The sequence below is a fragment of the Erigeron canadensis genome, chromosome 5 (genome assembly GCF_010389155.1).
Source record: "Erigeron canadensis isolate Cc75 chromosome 5, C_canadensis_v1, whole genome shotgun sequence".
In the NCBI taxonomy this organism is placed as follows: domain Eukaryota; kingdom Viridiplantae; phylum Streptophyta; class Magnoliopsida; order Asterales; family Asteraceae; genus Erigeron; species Erigeron canadensis.
Genome location: NC_057765.1, coordinates 4,847,051 through 4,869,528, shown reverse-complemented (window position 1 = coordinate 4,869,528; position 22,478 = coordinate 4,847,051). Strand labels below are relative to the sequence as shown.

The window sequence follows — 22,478 nt, the reverse complement described above, 5'->3', positions numbered from 1 at the left end:
TTGCTAGCATAAGAAATGGGACGGAAATGTTTATCCTCCCTTTGGCCTAAAACGGCCCCTAAGGCAAAATCACTAGCATCACACATTAACTCAAAAGGTAATGACCAATTGGGTGAAATCATAATTGGTGCATTAATCAACTCTTTCTTTAACAAGTTAAATGCGTTAAGACAATCATCATCAAACACCAAAGGGACATCTTTTTCCAACAACTTGGTCATTGGCCGGGTTATTTTCGAAAAATCTTTTATGAACCTACGATAAAAACCGGCATGACCCAAAAAGCTTCTAATTGACTTGACATTAGTAGGTGGAGGTAACTTGGCGATAACATCAATTTTTGCTTTATCAACCTCTAGACCTGCTTTAGAAACCTTATGTCCCAACACAATCCCCTCCTTTACCATAAAATGGCATTTCTCCCAATTTAAAACCAAATGTGCCTTTTCACATCTTTCAAGCATTTTATCAAGACTCTCTAAACAACTCTCAAATGAACTACCAAAAACAGAAAAATCATCCATGAAAACTTCCATGGAGGTTTCGATCATGTCTTGAAAAATGGCAATCATACATCTTTGAAAAGTTCCGGGAGCATTGCAAAGACCAAATGGCATCCTCCTATAAGCATAAGTGCCATAGGGACAAGTAAACGTGGTCTTTTCTTGGTCTTTGGGGTCAATGGGTATTTGGAAGTACCCGGAGAACCCATCCAAAAGCAAAAATACTCGTTTCCGGCTAACCGTTCGAGCATTTGATCAATAAAGGGTAAAGGAAAGTGATCTTTGCGGGTTGCATCATTCAATTTCTGATAATCAATACATACCCTCCACCCCGTGACAGTTCTAGTAGGAATCAATTCGTTCTTTTCATTCAAAACTACGGTCATCCCGCCCTTTTTCGGCACACAATGCACCGGACTTACCCATGAACTATCCGAAATGGGGAATATGATTCCCGCATCAAGTAATTTAATTATCTCCTTTTTTACCACATCTTTCATGTTCGGGTTCAATCTACGTTGCCTTTGCACAACCGGTTTAAAATCATCAATAAAATTTATGGTGTGCTTACAAAATTCTGGACTTATACCCGGGATAGCGGAAATTTTCCATGCAAAGGCCTTTTTATGGGCCTTTAGGACGGTCATAAGTCTAGACTTTTCATCCTCCAAAAGTGAGGAGGAAATGACGACGGGCAAGAAAGACGTACCTTCGAGATAAGCATACTCTAGATGGTCCAGAAGTGGCTTGAGTTCCAAATCGGTAGGAGGATTCTCCACCGAAGTTAGCACTCGTCTTCTATCATTAACGGTGATCTCTTCAAAAGTGTCATCTTCCGGTGGCGTTTCATCAACACTCGACGCCATGATCTCCTGCACCATTTCACCAACCATTTCTTGTTCTTCTTCACTACAAGCTAGAAATGCTTCATCTCCCTCCATATCCAGAAAATCCATGAGCTCCTTTTCCAAAACATCTTCTTCCTCAACTACATCGATCCTGAAACAAGATTCATCACATGAGTAAGGATGCTTAAGAGCCCTATCAATATTAAAAACAACCCGGTCATCGCCAACCCCTAAGGAAATCTCCTTAGCTTTAACACGGATGATAGCATCCGCGGTCATGAGGAACGGTCGGCCAAGAATTAGAGGGACATTAATATCCGCCTCCATTTCAAGAACAACAAAATCTACCGGGAATATCATGTGACCTACCCTAATTTGCAAATTTTCCGCTATCCCCATGGGATATTGGAATGAACGATCCGCTAGCCTAATGCTCATGCGGGTAGGGGTCAAATCACCTAAAGACAATCTTTTGTACACAGAATAAGGCATTAAATTTATGCTAGCCCCTAAATCGGCTAGTGCCTTATACAAGACAGCACCAAAAGTACAAGAGATAAGAAAACTCCCTAGGTCTTCTAGCTTATGAGGAATCTCATTCTTGATGATAGCTGACACCTCGGTACTCAGTACAGTTTTCTTTGCCTCTTCTAACTTCTTCCTATCCGAAACAAGATCTTTGAGAAACTTTGCATAATTTGGCATACCTGCAAGAAGATCAACTAAAGGAACAGTTATGTTAACATTTTGAATTAAATCAACAAACTTTTTAAAATTTTCCTTGATCTTCGCTTTCCTCAATCGTTGAGGGAAAGGTATCTTTGGCTGATACGGTTTAACTGGTGGTTTCTCAACAGGAGTCTTCTCAGCAGTCTTGGATGGAACGGCCGGTGTCTTCACGACGGGTTCCAGTTCCATCTCAACCTCATCATCAACGGTTCCATCGGCATCAACCTGCACAAGAGGAGTAACATCATTAGGCCATGGGTTTGCAGAATTATAAGTGTTACCTGCTCTTGTTGTGATTGCATTGACTTGCTCATTTCTAGCGTTCGGGTGGCTATACTTGGCTCCTAATCCTTGGCTATTTTGCTGAGGCTTAGGATTCTGCTGGGTATTGCTCGGTAATGTACCGGGCTGCCTATTTGATGTTCCTAGCCTTTCAAGTTTAGCCTCGATATCCTGAAACGTTGCTTGAGTACTCTTCGAACTTTGCTCAAGCTTATTTGCCAATCCATCCAACCTAGCAGTCATAGCATCCCATTGAGAGGCCATCTTCTCACTGGTAGCTTTCTGAGCGCCTACCAAATCCTTCATGATGTCTCTCAACTCCGCATTCGCATTTTGCTGACTGTTGAACCTGCTAAACCTGCTTCAACTAAAACCAGAATTATTAGCATTAAAATAAGACGAAGGAAAAGAAGTACCTGATGACCGATTTTGATAACCGGTACCCTGACTGAAGTTCCCTTGCTGATTCTGGACATAAGTAACTTCCTGAGCTGGTTTATCCGGACAATCTTCTGAATAATGCATGTCCCCACAGTAGTCACACCCATCAGCAATCACCTTAACATCCCTTTCAATGCTTTTGAATCTCACATCTTGGTTGTCAAACCTCTCGTTCATCTTCTTTGTGAGGGCTTTGACTTCAGCAACCAAGCTTGATTCTTCACTACTCTCCAACTTTGCCACAGTCTTACCACTAGTTCTCTTGCTTACAACCTCATCGCGATCAGAGAACTCCTTGGCCATATCATCCAAGATTTTGTATCCTTCAGCCGGGGTGACATTGTTCAAACTACCTCCAAATGCCCCAGCTAATTCCCTTCTAGTTCTCTTTAGCAACCCATCATAGAAGATCTCAACCACTGCTTCCGTGTTCAGATTGTTTCCTGGGCAATTCCTGATCATCTCCTTATATCGTTTCCAGGCATCCACTACATCTTCCCCTGGATCTTGAGTGAATGATCGGATCTTATTCTCCAACTGTCTTTGAGTCCTTATAGAATAGAACTCATCAATGAACCCAACACGAAGCTCATCTCAAGTTGTATACAGATCATCTGGTTGCTCCTTTAACCATGCCAAAGTGACTGGAAAAAGCTCAAGCTTCACATTGTCATCTTGGTTCGCGCCATAGTGATAGAACCTACAAATCTTCTCGAACCTTTCCAAATGCCCATATGGATCATTATTCGTCACCCCATCAAACTTCTCCTCCTCCACACTTTTCAAATGACTTCCTTTAAGAGAAAAGTTTACTCCGGTGGTTGGAAGGCGAATAGGAGTGCCCCTATTAGTAGGGATATTTCTCCTACGGTCACCGTAAAGACGGTTATTGGGGTTTTCCGGCGCTCTATCACCCATTCTCCTGGCTCTGACTGGTTGAGTTGCCTGAGGATTTTCTCTAGGAATCTCGGTTAAATCCTGTTGATCAGTTTTATCCCGATTATCTTCTTCCCCTGAACTATCACCAGTTTTGAACAACCCACTGCCTTCGGAGAATTTAGGACTTGAGCGCACCTCGGACGTTGAACCTTTCTTTGAATAATATTGATCCAAATCTACGTCCGGGTGGTCACGGTTTTCAGTGTTTGAATCAATGTTTGCGGTGTTTGAGGGTTCCGTGTTGTTTGATCTAAGTAAGCGTCGTTTGGCTCTCTCTGGATTTAGATTGAGGACTAAGCAGAGGTCTACCAGAGGCTCTTGTGTTCATCAACTACAAAGCACCTGCACACTCACCACAAGAAATACCGTTAACCGCACCAGAAACTAACAAAATAAGACAAACGAAAATAAAATCTATCTATTAAAGACAATTAACTTCCTCACAATGAATGCAAGGAAGGATCGAATCACAAAACTAACAATTACTAAATTCAAGTTCCCGGCAGCGGCGCCAAAAACTTGATGTGTATTTTCTAGTCTTAAATTTATGAACACGAAATACCTAGCTACTGACTACTATACACTTGCGGGCAGTGAACTCGTTCGTATGCAATATAGTTGACTTGGTAAACCGAGGTCGAACACAAGGACTCAATAAGCAATTGTTACAATAAAATGATTCAGATAAAAGGGGGTTTTGTGACCGAATTGTCACGTTGCAAAGTTAGTGAAGAAAGTCAGTAATCCCGTAGGATTAATCGCAAAGAGTATTTGATTGGTTGAATCTTAACACAGGTTTAAAAATGAACACCTACTTGGATCAGCTCACATGCCAATCATCGGGTCTAAATATTACTTGCATTTGTTGAACGACTCAAAAAGTAGACAAGATGAACTCCCGTTATACTTGAAACTTCAACTGCTCAAAACATAATTATTGCTCCCGCACTTAATTTATCCTCTAAACAGTTAAGCATTAAATTCCTGAGTTGATTTTATGATTTAATATTTTGAAAGCTTTCTCCCGAACTGCTTATTCGCCTAATCAGATCCCTCTATCATAGGCGTTTGCACATTCAAAATGAATTTAATTGTTTTTAATCTTTATCGTTGATTTCTCCCGAACTCCAACGATTTCAGGTTAATTATAGACCGATTAACCATTTCATAAATCAATTGACAATGACATAGATTTCTCCCGAACTTCTAATTACAATTATCAATCAATTAATATAAAAGTTGAAAACAATATTTAAATCCAAATAAATGTGGATCTTCGATTAAACATATAAACCTTGTTCAACATTCACAAGCAACATTAATTCGACTCTATGACATGCTTACTACCCAAGCGGGCGCTAATGATTTATCTACTCATATTAAAAACACAAGAACAAACAAATAGAGAGGAAATCATATTATATCAAATGAATGACGATAATCCGGTAGCAATGATGATTACAATCCAAAGCTGAAAATAGGTGAAACCCTAATCACTTGTTTGCTCCAAAGTATTCCAAACTATATGAAAACTAATAAAATTGTGTTATGAATTCGTGCAAAGTGCAGAACCCTAACTGATCCCATATACAAAATATGCGTGTAACGGCCGTTACTAGACTAACTGGCCGTTACACTTACACTTGACAACTAACGGGCGTTACCCCACTAACGGCCGTTACACTCCAGTTAATTTCTAACGGCCGTTAGTTCTCTAACTGCCAGTTACAGGAGAAACCACAAACCACCTCTATAACGGCCGTTACTCTTGTAACGACAGTTACAACTTCTAGAATTCGTTTTCTTCATCTTTCGCTTGATTTCACCCGTTTCTCCCGTTTCTTCCTTAACTCATCAAAATCGACCAATTCATTCGTCTAATCAATTTCCAACCTGAAAACACTCAACACACCTTCAAAGCATCGAAAGTTGGATATAAAACTATCAAAATGACGAATAATTGGTTCTAAAATCACGTGGGAAATGGTATAAAATATGGCACATCAGTATCACTCATCAATTTTCTGTCGTGCGAACACCTCAACAAAATGGAGTCGTTGAGTGTCGTAACCGTACTCTTGTTGAAGCTGCAAGAACTATGCTTGCTTACTCTCGTCTTCCCCCTAACTTATGGGCCGAAGCTATTGCTATAGCATGTTTTACCCAAAATAGATCCATCATCAACAAGAGGTTTGATAAAACTCCATATGAAGTCATCACCAATAGAAAACCAAATGTGAATTTCTTCCATATCTTGGTTGTGTGTGCTATGTTCTGAACGATCATGACAGCCTTGGAAAATTTGAACCAAAAGGGGATGAAGCATACTTTATTGGTTACTCTAGGGAATCAATTGCTTATCGTGTGTACAACCGTCGCACCCAGAGAATTCAGGAAAGTATGAATGTTAAGTTTGACGAACATTCAAGAATGCTTCTTGAACAAAACCGTTCCCTTCCTCTTTCTACACAAACTTCCACACCTAACTCTGTCTCCCCTCTGATGAACATTTTTCCAACTCCAACGCTCGCCGAGCTGGATACTGTGTTCGACGAATTCTATCATGATCATCCTACACCAACACTTCCGTCTTCATCCATGTCTGATAATTCTACCATCAATATCAATCAAAATGAGATCTCATCTTCTGATCAACAAAGTTCCTCTCCCTCGTCTATCTCACCAGTGGTAACTCCTCCACACATTGCAAATTCTCCCACCCCAATCGCATCATCTTCTTCTGACTCTACAATGGCTTCTCCACCGTTTGCCTCATCTCAAACAAATAACATTGGATCTGAAACCATGATTCTACCTGATGAACCTACATTTGAGCAAGTTACTGAACAACACTCTCAAGGCTTTACCAATTCTGATGAGGACAATGCACCGGCTGCACCTCTTCCTCACTCCCGAAAGTGGTCACGTTGCATGTTTCCTCATCCGCCTAGTCAAATTATTGGAGATCCTAATGCTGGTCGGACCACTCGAGCTGCTTCCGCTAACGAATGCTTATTTGTCAACTTCTTAAGTATGGTCGAACCTAGTAACGTCAAAGAAGCATTACAAGATCCCGATTGGGTGAAAGCCATGCAAGATGAATTATCCCAATTTGAGCGTCTTGAAGTGTGGAAATTGGTTCCAAATCCGCATTCTCACAAAGAACCAATTAAGACAAAGTGGATCTTCAAGAACAAGAAAGATGAAGGTGGTGTTGTTGTTCGTAACAAGGCTCGCCTTGTAGCCAAAGGTTTCTCTCAACAAGACGGTGTGGATTACGATGAAATTTTTGCTCCTGTTGCCAGAATTGAGGCCATTCGTATTTTTCTTGCCTATGCTGCTTTTAAGAACTTTACAGTTTATCAAATGGATGTCAAGTATGCTTTTCTCAATGGAATCTTGAAAGAAGAAGTCTATGTTGAGCAACCTGAGGGCTTCGTTGATCCAAAACATCCTACTTATGTCTACATGTTAGATAAAGCTCTTTATGGTCTAAAACAAGCTCCTCGTGCATGGTATGATGCTCTCTCTACTTATCTTCTGAAATCTGGATTCTCCAAAGGTACCATTGACACCACCTTGTTTATTAAAAAGCAAGGTAATGATATTCTGTTAATCCAAATATATGTTGACGACATCATATTCGGGTCTACTAATCCCACATACTGCAAAAACTTTGCTACTCTTATGGTTAAACATTTCGAAATGAGTATGATGGGTGAATTGAACATTTTCCTTGGTCTTCAAGTTAAACAATTGTCAAATGGTATTTTTATTTGTCAAAATAAATACATTCTTGACATGTTAAAAAAGTTTGATATGTCTCACTGTCAATCGATTGGGACACCCATGGAGGTTCGTACCAAAATTCATGCTGATTTACATGGAAAACCGTTTAACCAGAAATTGTATCGCAGTATGATAGGATCCCTCCTATATCTAACTGCTAGTCGCCCGGATATAATGTTTGCAACATGTATGTGTGCTAGATTTCAAGCTAACCCTACGGACAGCCATGCTCAAGCTGTTAAACGGATCTTTCGGTATCTTAAGGGTACTATTAACCTTGGTTTATGGTACCCGAAAGAAACTGGTTTCGAATTAACGGCTTTCTCAGATGCAGATCATGCAGGGTGTAAGTTAGATCGCAAAAGCACTTCTGGCAGTGTGCAATTCCTTGGTGACAAGTTAGTTGGATGGTCTTCAAAGAAACAAACTTCTGTTTCTACCTCAACAGCAGAAGCTGAATATGTCGCTGCTGCTAGTTGTTGTTCTCAAGTTCTGTGGATGAAGACACAACTCTCTGACTATGGTTTTAAGTATGAGCGCATTCCGATTTACTGTGACTCCAAAAGTGCAATTGTAATTTCTTGCAATCCTGTTCAGCATACAAAGACAAAGCATATCGATGTAAGGTACCATTTCATAAAAGATCACGTCAAAAAAGGTAACATCGAACTTTACTTTGTCCCTACAGACTACCAACTTGCGGATCTTTTCACTAAACCCTTAGATGAACAAAGGTTTAATTTTTTGAAAACCAAGTTGGGTATGCTCGATCTTCAAGCTTAATTGTCATCCTGTCATGCTATCTATGTTTTTCTTCTTTTTCAAACAATTGATGTATGTTTCCGTGACTTTACATGCAATATTTGAGGGGGAGAACAAGGGTAGATTGCTTGCTTCTAGGGGGAGTAAGTCGATTTTATCCATTAATCTGTATACATGTTCCTAGGGGGAGTTTGTATTCATCTATGCTTTGCTTTTGATTCTGTGTTTTCCAAAAAAAAATTTCCCATTTTTTCCAAAATTTTAACCTATCTTTTCCATATTTTTCCAAACTTTTACTTTCATAATATAAAAAAAAAAAAAACGGAATTCTCAAAAAACCGGTTTTGACCACTATATAAACCGGTTTCGAAGTCATTTGACTCTTTCGCAAAATTTTCTAAGTCTTCTTAACCTTCTCAAAAACCGGAATTCTCTCAGTCAAAACCGGCTTTCTCAAAACAAAATCCCGATTTTAGTTCTCAAAACACAAACCGGAATTCCCTCTGTCAAAACCCGGCATTTTTTCCCTACAAACCTTCAGAAAGAAACCCGGTATTAGTTCCTCTATTCTTCAAAACCGGCATTCAGGTTATTCCATTTACTTTTACCGGTTTTCTCAATTTTCAATGTTGTAATACCAGTTTCCTATTGTTAAATGCATTTTTACCGGTTTTCTAATTTTCAATGCATTAAAACCGGTTTCCTAATTTTCAATGCATTAAAATCGGTTTCCTAATTTTCAATGCATTAAAACCGGTTTTTCCACTATTTTTCAAAATTGTTAATATATGTCTTCTGTGCATTTGTGGTTTATCTTTCAGGGGTGATTATTTCTCGTTTACGTCATTCATTACTGTCTTTCATCTTATTTTACGTACTCGGGTATCCTATTTCCTCTATTATCATTTACTTTACTCAATGCTTAATTGTCTTATGTGTTTCTTATATGATGCATGCCTATGTTATTATCTACATGATTTTATGTGCTTATCTTGCTTGGATGTCACTCTAATAGTATTTTAGACTTCGCAAGTGCATCGATATCTAGTTTCGACTTGATATCTTGATGCTTTGCATCATACCGGAAATCAAAAACACCGGTATGCGTTCTTAAATTCACAATTTTATGAAAAGTCACTCTGCCCATTTTTTTAATCTTTCAATTTTCAGCCAATACTCAATAGTTTTTGTCACATTTTCAAACATTTTTTCTTTCACTCTACCAATAAAACTTTTTTACTCTCTACATAAAAATTGTGTGACCTCAAAATACTTCTATTTATGAACAATTTGATGATCATAAACTCTCTTGCGTCCGCAGACACTCTTGTTACCATCTATCTTTGTGTACATTCACTTTCTCGATTATCCATCTGTTTTCCTTAAGAAGTAAGGTATTGAACGCCTTGATGTACTACCTTTACATCTTTCGTGAACAACAGATGCATAATGCTCATTTTTTTTACCACTATTCTACTTTTCATACATCGGGTTTCCTTTAGAAGCAAGACATTGAACTCCTTGATGTACTGTCTTCTGCATCTTCTGTGAAACAAGGTGTCTGACTAGTTCTTTTCATAAAATCTGTTTTTCATAATTATACATTGATTTTCCATAAGACGCGAGGTATTGAACGCCTTGTTGTACTACCTTTACATCTTTTGCGAAAATCAGTGTATAATCAATCTTTTCTAACCTTGGAAACGATGTTTCCCATCCGTCTACTTGTTAATTTCAGGATGGAGTTTCTTAAAGATGGAGCCACAGAACAAATGACGAATAACCTTCGTCTTATGATACCGTTTACTTGTCCATTCGGTATCATTCCAGTTATGCTCACATATCATCCACTGATCAATATCTTCACTATCATGGCCGAAGGCATTGAAGAAGAATTATTATATCAAATGTGGCGGACAATCGAGTATGTTCCTACAAGAGGAAGAGCTCGTCCAATCTTCCGGTTCTCCCTTCAAACAACAGATGATGCTTCACAACAATTTACATTCAATCTGGATGATTTCCGAAGAATCCTTCGCTTTCCAGCTGCTGATTCAAGACCGGGAGAATCGAGCTTTGTTGAAACTCCACCAACTCTTGAGATGCTACATAGAGTACACGAGTTGGGTTATGATGGTGACGTCGTTGCTTTAAGAGACATTAAAACGAAGGATTTTCATCCGATGTGGCATACTCTCTGCTCCATCATCAATAACTGCTTGTCACCATCAAGAAAAGGTCAAGACGACTTCACCAAGGCCACTCTAACATATCTTTTTGGAATCGCATTCGATGTTCATCTAGATTTTGCTGCCATTGCTTTTGATCATCTTCGACTCCAAGTTAACGGTAAACACACTGCTAACAAGAAATATATCGCATTTATCCGTTTCTTGTCTGTCATTATGCAGCATTTTGTTAACACTCACAGCAACATCAAACGTTTCCCTACTTCAAGACGTGTAGTTATCTCCAGCTTTCGTCATGTATATACAAACAATCGCATTGCTCACATCAATTTCATGCCAATTTCTGAATCTCTGCTTAGCCAGGTGCCCGTAGATAATCCTGATCTCAGGATTTACAGAGCATATTTAGCCGAGCGTATGGCTACTCAAAACCGAGGTGTGCCTTCCCCACGCTCGCATAGGTCACCAAGTGAGGGTTCTAGGTCTCGAAAACGAAAAGAGGTGTTAGAAGACGATTCTGCACCTGGCTTATCTGTTCCTTCTTCTTTTTCTATCCAAATTCCTCAATCTTCAGCTCCTTCACAAAAGAAACGAAAAACTCGTCATCACTCAAAATCAAAATCAAAATCAAAAACAACTTCATCAACATTCTCTGTTCCTTCTCCTCTCACTCCTTCATCTTCTTCCTCCGATCCTATTTCATCACCTTCTCCTTCTTCCACTAACGTTATACGATCTTCTCTTCAACCAATTCCAGAGGAATCACATGATGAACGCTCTTCCTCTGATCACAACGATATTAACGATCAAATTCCTTCTTGTGATAATGTGTTTGACATTCCGGAGAGACAAGGCGGTCCTGAGGGAGGGGTTGAAAAACATAATGGAGAGGATGTGAGGTCTGGGCTAGGTACAGGGCAAAAAGAAAACGATGGCCCTCCGACAGTTGAAACAACCAGCCGGGAAGCCACCAATAGATTAGAAGCCGAGGACTCCCCAACCTCGCATGATTCACCTTCCCGCCACTCTGGGTTCTCTCTACAGGATCCAGTTTCATCACTGCACAGGCACCAACCATGCCCACTATCAATTCCTCATTCGGAGGATGTCGATATTGAAGTCGCGGAGACTCTTGCCTCTCTCCCACGTTCATTTGCTCACACTATCGAGTCTAGATCGCCATTAAGATCACTTGTTTCTGAGCACGCACATTCTTTGAATGTTGCAACAACAGACCGAGAGACGGTGATTCCACCTTCTCAAGGAATGTCTGGAAGTCCTGCTCATGTTAATATGACAGGCGCTTGGGATTCAAATCCCAGTTCAACGGGCAATCTTGGAGAACCCAGAAGTCCCACCATCCGAAACATTGTGCCCGACACTTGTGTTGGGCCAAGAAGTTCTGAAACAACCAATGTAGAGCTTTTGCTTCATAAATCATTGGGAAGTCCTGATGACCTACACCATTCAGGCCACACTGTAAACCAAACGGAGCCTACAGTTGTGCAAACGACATCTACGTCGGTCGCTCCTGCTCTTACAACTCAACCGCCACCAACCGCAGTGCTCCGTCCTACTCTTGATAAAGGAAAAGCCCCTGCCAATTCTCAATCATCTTCTTCTACTTCTAGTCCTCCTCCAAATCCAGACGGCATTCGGCTTAAAGCTAATCCTACAAAAAGACAACTCTTCCAAGAACTAGAAGCCGCTGGACTTCTTCCTCATTCTAATCCTCAACCATCACCACAACATTCTTCACCTTCCGTTTCATCCTCACATCACAACCATTCTCCTCATCACTCAACTCCACATATTAATACATCAATTCGCTCCAACGTCAATTCTCTATATAACGATCTATATGCTGCTCTTCTTTCTCTAGACACTCAAGCCGATTCTTTCGATAAAGCCATTCTTGCAACTCTTCAAGCCCGTTTTGACCATCAACAACAACTCTTGCTTCTAAAACATCAAGCCGAACAAGAAAAGTTTCTTGCTGACGCTCAACTTGAGGCAACAATGAAACGAATTTCTGAATTAGAAGATTCTTGCAAAGCAGCTGCAGTTGTCTATCATAGACGTGATGACCCTGATGATCAGGATCAACACGAGGGGGAGAACAGAGAAGATGCGACGACTGAAGTAAGGGCCAGTGCTGAAACAGATATTATTGGAAGCAATGAAGTTGGTGGAGATGAAGCACAAACAAGAGATGCCCCTCATGATGATGAAGTTATGAGTGAAAATGTTGATAACACTGAGGTTGTGAATGTTGTTGAATCAGCTATCGGAGCAAGTGCTGATACGGAGATTATACTTGGCTCAGTTGTAAGAGATGATGCTCAATCAGTGATGGTGGATAATGTAAATGAAAATGAAGAATTTGATGATCCTTTTATCGATGGCAACGATGTTGATCCTAATGATGATAATGACTCTTCGGATAATGATGATCTTCCTCCCCCCCAGCTTTGACAATTATGCCTCTATTCCTCAACCAAATCCAAATCTCAGTCACTTAAACCTTTACCAACTCATTCACCATCTCAATCATCCTCACTTTCAAAACACCACCGCTGCTCCCCATGTTCAAATCAATGAAGGAGGATTTAAACCTAATGAAAGAAGCAGAATAGATTATCTTGCCATCCCTTCTCAATTATTCCGCCTAACAAGATTCTTGGAAGAAAAGGCCTCACAAATCTTCTCAAGTCAAGATGAACTAAAAAAGATTGATATTGATGAATTAAGAGCCAGAAGAGCTTATGATCTTGAGAATCAACGTGCTAAGTACTTAAAAGACTTGATTGAGGCCAAAAATAAAAAGGTGAACAAAGAATGGAAGAAACAGTTTAAATTGAAGATTGTTGATGTAGATAGCATTCATTTCAAAGAATGGCGCGAACCGGGATTTGCTAGACCACCTGGGCTAATTTGGTTGATTGTTAAAAGGGAAGATGGTCGAAAGTACATGATTACAGAAGCTCGTTTCAATTTACTGTCTGCTGAAGATCTTATCTTTCTTCTCCATTACTTCGCCCGAAAGCTCCTCCGGTCAGATCCAGAGAATCAAGAGGCCTATTATGCAATAAAGAGATACATGGATAGTCTTATCCTCAGTCAAACCCAAAGAGACTTCCAATTGGGCATAGAAAAGAGAAGGAAGAAAGTGAACCTGACCATACCCAACCAAAGAATAAGGGGCATAAATCTTGATAATTTTCATATCGGGGCTGTATTTGATAACCCGAGAGGAGTTGTATTCGTCAGTGATCAGGGGCATAAGATTTTCATCCGACTCGACGAGCTATGCAAGTATTCTGATGGGACACTCAAACAATGCTTAAGAGTTATTGAAAGTTTACAAGAATTTGAAGAATCAGACAAAGAAAAGAGAAGACTATTGAAGGTGATTAAAAGGTTCAAATCAAGGCTTGAGCATAGAGAAAGATCAAGAACCATCATTGCAGCAAGGCTTCCAAATGAACAAACTGCCATATCTGCCACCCGGCTGATCATTTCCCTGTCCAGAACCTCCAGCGGCGAATCCTCCTGAGCCACCAGCAAAATCAGCAAATCCAGAACTGGCACCTTAAAGAAACTAGGCATGGAGGAGGAAATCCCAGCATCACCACCTATGTATCAACCAAACTGAACTGGCCCTCGGGGAGATCCTCCCAAGTCATGGGGCCGTAGGGACATCTGGGATGGCGTGAAGAAGTAAAAGCCGCCATCCTGTCGATACGGTGGAACACGGATAGGTGGAGGGCTGAAAGATGGAATCGGGTCAGGCCGCACAAACTCCGTCCCCGTGTACTGGGCCTATCACATCGGCTGATAGTAATCAAGAGTGTAGGTAGTATGGGCCTGCTGCGACCCTAACCATGTGACCTCCTGATCCATGCGCCTCTGATAGTCATCGAAAGCCTGGCGGCTAGCTTGCTGCCCCTCGTAGATCTGTTAGAGCTGGGTGCTCAACGGGGTCAAGTCTATACCAGTGGGAGCCCGCCTCCTAGGTTGCTCCTGTGGAGCATCCCTTATCTCAACATCCTCAGCTCCCTCCACAACAGGAGGCGGTGCAATAAACCCAGTATCATCCAGCAGTCTAGAGTTCTCCGTCTGCGTCATCTTCTTCACAATCTTGGCCCTAACCAACTCGGCCTCAGTCAATGTCTCCTGAAAAATAGGGGGAGAAAGATCGGTCTAGCACTCATCCGTATCAAAAATGCCCATGCGCCGATAAATCATCGTAACAAAGTGCCCCAATACCAACTCCGAGTCGGAGTGGTTCCACATCCTATCCAAAACAACAATGAGGGCCAAAGCAAACCTCTTAGGCGCCCCCTCAGCAAACAACTTCATCAACCAGAGATCAGTCTGGTACGCCTTGTCCCAGTGAGTGGACCGCTGTACCAGAAACGTGACAATCATACGATGGAGCATCCTCAATCGCACACTCATGATCTTAGAAACACTACCCGACCCCCCAGACGGCCAAGCTTCACCACCAGTAATTCGAGTCCAATACTGAGGAATGGACTCACCATCAAAAGCCTGCTTAACATATAAGCCCTGCCTCAACAAACTCCTAAACTCGCTGCTCTTCAACTGGTCCAGAGTAGAAGGTCACACAACGCTCCATAAAAATGTCCTTCAACTGGGCTATAGAAATCTTTCTCGCAACACCCCCACAGTAGAAGGTCACACAACGCTCCATAAAAATGTCCTTCACCTTATTCAACTCTTTTGTCACCTTCAGAGTTGAATAGAACTCCAAACACAGCTCCCTATACACGGGCTCCCGGTTATTGATTACATAATGCCACATATCGCTAACAACCAACCTATCACCAACTTGGGCTTCTATCCTAAACCACCCGTTAATGTCGGCTTGAATGTCGAAATGCTAAGCATCTGTGGGAGCGAGACACCTGGGTGGGCAAACCACCTCCTTATGGATGGAGAACAACTCATTAAGAAAGTTGTTCTTGTAGGGTTGTTTCACTCTGCTGAATTCCAACCATGTATGCTTCTCATTTAATTGCCCAGGCCAGAACTTTAGTGTGGGCGCTTCAACTGCCTCCCGTGTTGCTTTGGCTTACTTTTGGGCCGACCCGCTTCCTTGGCCCTCCTCAACCTGCTTCCTCTTGTCAATTCCTGAAGCATCCTACAATCACAAATCATAAGACAATCAAACATTTTAAATGCGGAATACAAACCAGGAACCGTATTAAAAACGAAGAAAATCTATGCAGGAAAGTGCCCCACTGCGGCTCAGTGGGCATCAACACCCCCTCACTGTGGCGCAGTGAGGCTAAGTCAAAATTTGGACGAGGATTACCACTGCGGCGCAGTGGGGTTTCAAACACGTGCGGGTCACAAGCCATTAGACTACGACGCAGTGGATCAAACCCACCACCACTGCGGCACAGTCTCTTGAAGTTCTGGGCAAGTTCTTGATGTTCATCACGAATTACTAGAAAAAGGGGTACACTAATCCAACTAAATAGCAATCTTTCCACAATTTAGCACTACAAATTCTTCCATTAACCCCCCCCCCCTCCCACACACACACACACTTGTTCATCAAAAAACCCCAATTTTTTTCAAAACCCTAGGTTTGATTTAGACTCAAATCCGGATGAACAAGTGTTAGATTCGTGAAATTGAACACTACATTATCATCTATACCCCTCAATTGACAAAACCCACCAAACAATTCAACAATTACTCCCTAAAAATCAAGAAATCAAATTTGCAAGATTAAAAGGAAAATAAAAAAGAAAAACTTACATTCTTTCCCATGGTAGTGATTGAGAGATGAAAAGCTAAGAGAATAGAGAAAGAAAAGTGCAAGATGTTGGTGGATTAGAGGGTAATTTCTGGAATCAAAGGTGTTCTTGGAGGGGAGTTCGTTTTTTGCCTTTAAAAGAAAGAGATAGGAGATTTGGATGTTGAACACGCCCACTGCGGCGCAGTGGGCTAAGGCCTTCCTCACTGCGGCGCAGTGAGGCTTAGAGCAACTGATGCCGAGCTTTTGGACTGCGGCGCAGTCCTCTCCTCACACCCCCACTGCGACGCAGTGGGGTGATTGTCAAGTTAGGCCGTGGAAATGGACTGCGGTGCAGTTGGTTTTCTAGAAAAATTATTTTGATTTTTTTTCATTTTTAAACACAAACTTACCTCAATCTGCTTCACACCACATTTTAACCTGCACATTCTTGACAAAACAAATTAAACCTATCTAACGAAAAAAAATCAAATTGACAAAACAAAATTAAACACGGGTTGCGTCCCGAGAAGCGCTTAATTTATTTACGAGTCGTGAGCTAGACTCGTTCACCATATCAGGTTTGTGAATCAAAAATGGGGATTTCTTCGACCATCCCCTCCTCCTACTCGTCTTCCAAATACAACTTTAATCTATGACCATTGACAATGAAAGACCCATTTCCATCCCTTTTAAAAAGTTCAATATGAACTCCTTTCTACGTATCCTTTTATCATGGTAAACTTTGGTTTTCTCTTTATAAAGTCTTGAGTTTTCATATGCACCTAATCTAAGCTCATCGAGCTCATGAAGTTGCAACAACCTAAGTTCACCGGCCTCCATCATGTCTAGGTTCAAATTCCTCAACGCCCAATACGCCTTATGCTCTAATTCAATCGGTAAATGACAAGTCTTACCATAGAGCAACTTGTATGGCGTAGTGCCAATAGGCATCTTAAAGGCGGTCCTAAATGCCCACAAGGCATCATCTAACTTTTTCGACCAAACCTTGGGGTTATCCCCGACTGTTTTCTCTAGAATTCTTTTCAATGCCCTATTGGTGTTTTCCACTTGACCACTGGTCTGTGGGTGATAAGAAGTTGAAAAATAATGACAAACACCATACTTCTTAAGAACCTTATCTAGTTGATGATTAGCAAAATGTGTTCCACGATCACTAATTAAGGCTCTAGGGCAACCAAACCTACTAAACAACTATTTCAAAAACTCAATGACTACCCTCGCGTCGTTTGTAGGCAAAGCCTTAGTTTCGGCCCACTTAGACACGTAGTCAACAGCAACTAGGATGTACTGAAACTTGTTAGACGGTGGGAATGGTCCCATGAAGTCTATGCCCCAAATATCGAAAACCTCACATACCTGAATTCCTTGTTGTGGCATTTCATCCCGTCTTGTGATGCTTCCTTGGCGTTGGCAAATGTCACAGGTTTCGACCGACGTTTGGGCCTCTTTGAAAAATGTAGGCCAATAGAAACCTACATCAAAAACCTTTCTACCTGTAACCGACGAACCATAGTGACCTCCAGTTGGCCCGTAATGGCAAGCATCCAATATCTCCCTAGTTTCAGCTCCTGCGACCCATCTTCTTACCATACCATCTGCACAAATACGAAACAGATATGGATTAACCCAGAAATAGTGCTTAGCATCCGATATGAGCTTCTTCTTCTGTTGACCCGAGAAATCATTTGGTATTTCGCCTGCAACCAAAAAATTAGCAATGTCAGCAAACCAAGGACCTTCATCAAAGTTAGAAATGACATTTAAATATTCATCGGGGAAGTTATCCTTAATTTCCCCATCTTGAAGCTCCTCCCGGTTTGGGTCCTCTAACGGGCTCAAGTGATTAGCTGCTAAGTTCTCGGCACCTTTCTTATCTTTGATTTCAATATCAAATTCTTGCAACAATAGAATCCATCGAATTAGTCTAGGCTTTGCATCTTGCTTAGAAAACAAATACTTCAAAGCAGAGTGGTCAGTGAAAACAACAGTTTTACTTACTACTAGATATGACCTAAACTTATCAAATGCAAAGACTACCGCAAGCAACTCCTTCTCTGTAGTAGTGTAATTTTGCTGGGCGGGATTCAAGGTTTTACTAGCATAGTAAATTGGCTTGAAATTCTTATCATCCCTTTGCCCAAGCACGGCTCCAACAGCATAGTCACTTGCATCACACATCAGCTCAAAGGGCAAATTCCAATCCGGTCCAACCATAATGGGAGAATTGGTCAACTTCTCCTTCAATTCCTAAAAAGCACTTAAACAAGATTCATCAAAAACAAAAGGAACGTCCTTCTCCAACAAGTGGGTCATCGGATGAGTAATCTTAGAGAAATCCTTAATGAATCTCTGGTAGAAACAGGCATGGCCAAGGAAACTACGTACCCCTTTCACATTGGAAGGCGGGGGTAACTTAACTATTACATCAATTTTTGCCCTATCAACTTCTATCCCGGCCCTAGACACCTTATGACCTAAAACAATCCCCTCGGTCACCATGAAGTGACACTCCTCCCAATTCAAAACTGGACGAGCCCTTTCGCACCTAGTCAACATCTTATCTAGATTATGCAAGCAAGACCTAAAAGAATCCTCAAAAATCGAGAAATCATCCATGAAAACCTCCATTGAGGTTTCAAGCATGTCTTGGAAAATCGCTATCATGCACCTTTGGAAGGTGCCCGGGGCATTACACAAGCCAAAAGGCATTCGTCGGTAAGCAAAGGTACCAAATGGACATGTAAAAGTGGTCTTTTCTTGGTCTTTCGGGTCGATGGGTATTTGGAAGTACCCGGAGAACCCATCCAAGAAACAAAAATATTCATTACCTGCAATTCTTTCCAACATTTGATCAATAAATGGGAGGGTTCAATGATCCTTACGGGTGGCATCATTCAATTTACGGTAATCTATGCAAACCCGGCAACCCGTGACAGTCCTAGTGGCCAAAAGTTCATTGTTTTCATTTTCAATTACTGTCATGCCCCCCTTTTGGGAACACAGTGGACGGGACTTACCCAAGAACTATCGGCAATCGGAAAAATGATCTCTGCATGTAACAGTTTAATCACTTCTTTCTTTACCACCTCTTTCATATTTGGATTAAGCCTCCTTTGTCTCTGGACAACAGGCTTAACATCATCAACAAAATCTATCTTATGCATGCAAAAATCAGGACTAATACCTGGAATATCGGTGGTCTTCCAAGCAAAAGCCCGCTTATGAACTTTGAGCACGGCCAAAAGAAGATTTTTCTTGTCACTCGAAAGTGCGGACGAGATAACAACGGGCAAAGAGGATTTACCTGCCAAGTAAGCATACTCCAAGTGGGCAGGCAATGGCTTAAGCTACAGATCATAGGGGGTACATCAACTGAATTTGGGACCCTCGAGCTTCCATTAACAACAACCTTTTCAAAGCTCTCATCTTCTGGAGGTGTCTCATCCATATCAAGTGCCATCACCTCTGCAAACAAATCATCATCACCAATATCTCCAGCTCCTAAGCAAACGAGCTCTTCATCAACTTCTGTTTCCATGAATTCCTGAAATTCTTGATCTAAAGCATCATCAATAATGTCAATCCTGAAACAAGTCTCATTAGTAGAGTAAGAATGCTTAATAAATCTTTCAACATTAAACACTATCCTATCCGTAGCCACACCAAACAAAATTTCCTTATCATTCACCGGGATGATAGCATCTGCGGTGTTAAGGAATGGTCTACCTGAAATCAAGGGTACCTTAGTGTCTTCTTCCATTTCTAGGATCACAAAATCAACAAGAAAAACTATATGACCTACTTGGACAGTCATGTTTTCAGCAATCCCAATGGGATACTGAAAAGAGTGGTCAGCTAGTCTTATACTCATACGAGTAGGTCTCAAAATACCGGAAGCCAACTTACTCCAAACCGAGTAAGGCATCAAATTAATACTTGCACCTAAATATGCCAATGCCTTACAAGTCAAAGTACGAATAGAACAAGTTATAAGAAAACTCACTGGATCCTCAAGCTTAGGCGGAATCTGTTGATTCTGCAAGATAGCAGAACACTCAGCATTGAGATATGTCGCCTTTACCTCATCCATCTTTCCTTTGTCTGTAACAAGTTCCTTGATAAATTTGGCATAGTTTGGCATTCCCTGTATCAAATCAACTAAAGGCACATTAATATGAACATTTTTAATCATGTTAACAAAATTGTCATACTGTTCCTTCAATTTGGCCTTCCTGAACCGCTGTGGAAATGGAACCTTAGGCTTATATGGCTTAGCCTCGGGTGTCACCGCCGGTTTCGGTGGAGTAACCGGAGTCTTCACAGTCGGTTGATCTTCCATCACAATCTCCTCATCAACATCTTCAGCTTCTTCATTTCCTGTATCATGCACATCTGAAACAATAACATTAGGATTAGGAGGGGGGCATAGGATCTACCAGTACGAGTAGTAATGGTCTTCGCTTGCTCCTGACGAACAGGCGGTGGAGTGTACTTCTGACCATTATTAGACCCTTGATTCTGCTTTAGATTCTGCTGAGTGTTACTAGGCAAAGCACCCTGGGGCCTAGTGAGAGCAGCCATCCTACTTTCAAGATCCTTAAAATTAATATCCTGATTTTTGGCATTCATCTCCACTTTACCATTAATCCTATCTAGCCTCTCACTCAACTCCCTAGTATCCTCCCTTATATACTGGATACTTGTGTTTGTCTCAATCTGATTGCTAATCATCTGCTTCATCATTTCTCTCAGCTCGACATTAGGATCGGTAGTAAAAGAAGAAGAACCCGATCCTTGGCTTTGCTGAGTCTCCTGCTGCTGTGGCTGACTTTGATAATTGTTCCTTTGCCACCTGTTACCAGAAAAACAAGAAGTATTAGCAGGAAAAGAAGAGTTATAAGAATTGTTACCTGATGACCGATTCTGAAAACCGGTGTTTCTCTGAAACCCTCCTTGCTGATTCTGAACAATACTAACATCTTCAGGTCCCCGGTTGGGACACTCTTCTGAATAGTGTGTCTCTCCACAATGATCACACCCATCCGAAAGAACCTTCACATCTCATTCTAAATATCCAAACCGTGATTCTTGATTAGCAAATACTTTATCCATTCTTGCAGACAAAGCTTGAATCTCATCAATGACACTAGAACTGTTGCTTCCATCTGCTCTTGCAACCTTACTTTGCTTAAATCGGCTTTGATTTCTTCACAAACCTCTTATCATCCATGGTCGCATTATCCTTTACCATACGCTCCAAAATGTCATAACCTTCATTTGGAGTGATCTTACTAAAATTTCCACCAAAAGCATATCCCATCTCTCTTTTGGAACCCTTATTCAATCCATCAAAGAATAGCTCAACATACTTCTCCTTAGTCAACTCATGTCCCGGACAATTTCTTAACATCTCCTTGAATCGGATCCATGCATCAACAACATCTTCCCCATCTTCTTGCACAAAAGACCTTATCAAATTCTCCAATTGTCTTTGAGTTCTAACCGAATAAAACTCTCCAATAAAAGCCTCTTTGAGTTGATCCCAAGTAGTGATTGAATTCTCGGGAAGATCATTGAACCAATCTTCGGCATCCCCGGTGAGAGTGATAGGAAAGGTTTCAAGTTTGACTGCACTCATTTGGTTTTGTCCATATTGATAAAGCCTAGCTAACTTCTCAAACCTCTCCAAATGCTTATAAGGATCCCATTTCTTCTTACCATCAAATTTTTGCTCTTCAATGCTCTTAAGATGGTTGGGCTTCAAGTTGAAATTTTGATCAACACCCGGTGGTCTAATGGCGGAACCACGAGTCGTAGGAATGGTTCGGGTTCGGTCACCATACCGGATGTCGTTTGGATCTCTTGGTGGATTGTCACCCATTTTTTCTTTCACAAGTGCAAGCTCAAAGAATTCCTCTAGATAGAAGCCTTCTTCGTCCGAATCCGATGGTGCTGTGAAGTTGATCCTGCGTCTAGGTGGAGTTTTCAATGGACTAAAAAGAGGTCGCCCCGAAGAACGCAAAAACATCAACTATTAAAGAATCCTGCAAAACACAACTAACACCACACGTCAAATGCACCTGTGATAATTCAAGAAAACAAATCTAAACTAATAAAGCTAATAACTTCCTCACGCGTGAGGAAGGATCAAACTACTAAATTCACTACTAATTCGGCACACAATCCCCGGCAGCCGCGCCAA

General features: G+C 41.2%; 1 pseudogene; it reads right to left on the bottom strand.

Annotated features, from left to right (window-relative positions):
* Positions 1–22,157, bottom strand: part of LOC122601048 — a 51,243-nt pseudogene extending 29,086 nt beyond the window's left edge.
* Positions 22,158–22,478: the final 321 nt, after the last annotated feature.